General features: G+C 35.7%; 1 protein-coding gene across 5 annotated transcripts in view; it reads right to left on the reverse strand.

Moving 5' to 3' along the window:
• Window positions 1-359, reverse strand: part of LOC119586172 — a gene marked incomplete at its 3' end in the record, with an annotated part of 81,902 nt that overhangs the window by 22,276 nt on the left and 59,267 nt on the right.

Consider the following 359-nt stretch of genomic DNA (forward strand, 5'->3'; position numbering starts at 1 on the left):
TCTAATCTACTTTTTGCCTTGTTGCAATATCATTAGAATTATTTCATTGTGACTATGACTAGAGCAAAACAATAACCAAAAAATCAAGCAATATAATTTTCTACACCATCTACTTAGTCACAAAGTGCAAAGGGATTCTGGGACCAACTAGGGGTAACTGTAGGTTGTAAGGAAGACAGAGGAAGTTTTGGTTTTAACCTGAGTTAGCTAGAGGTCTGCAATAGACAATCCAATCCATTCAACAACTGATCACTGCAAATCTTTTGTTTCAAGCCTTAGATACAAAACCCAAGTAGTGTATCTTGGACATTACATAGGCAATACCTGTATGAAAATGACAGTAATTAGCAAAAAGCCCA

The sequence above is a fragment of the Penaeus monodon genome, chromosome 21 (assembly GCF_015228065.2).
Source record: "Penaeus monodon isolate SGIC_2016 chromosome 21, NSTDA_Pmon_1, whole genome shotgun sequence".
NCBI classification, from domain to species: Eukaryota; Metazoa; Arthropoda; class Malacostraca; order Decapoda; family Penaeidae; genus Penaeus; species Penaeus monodon.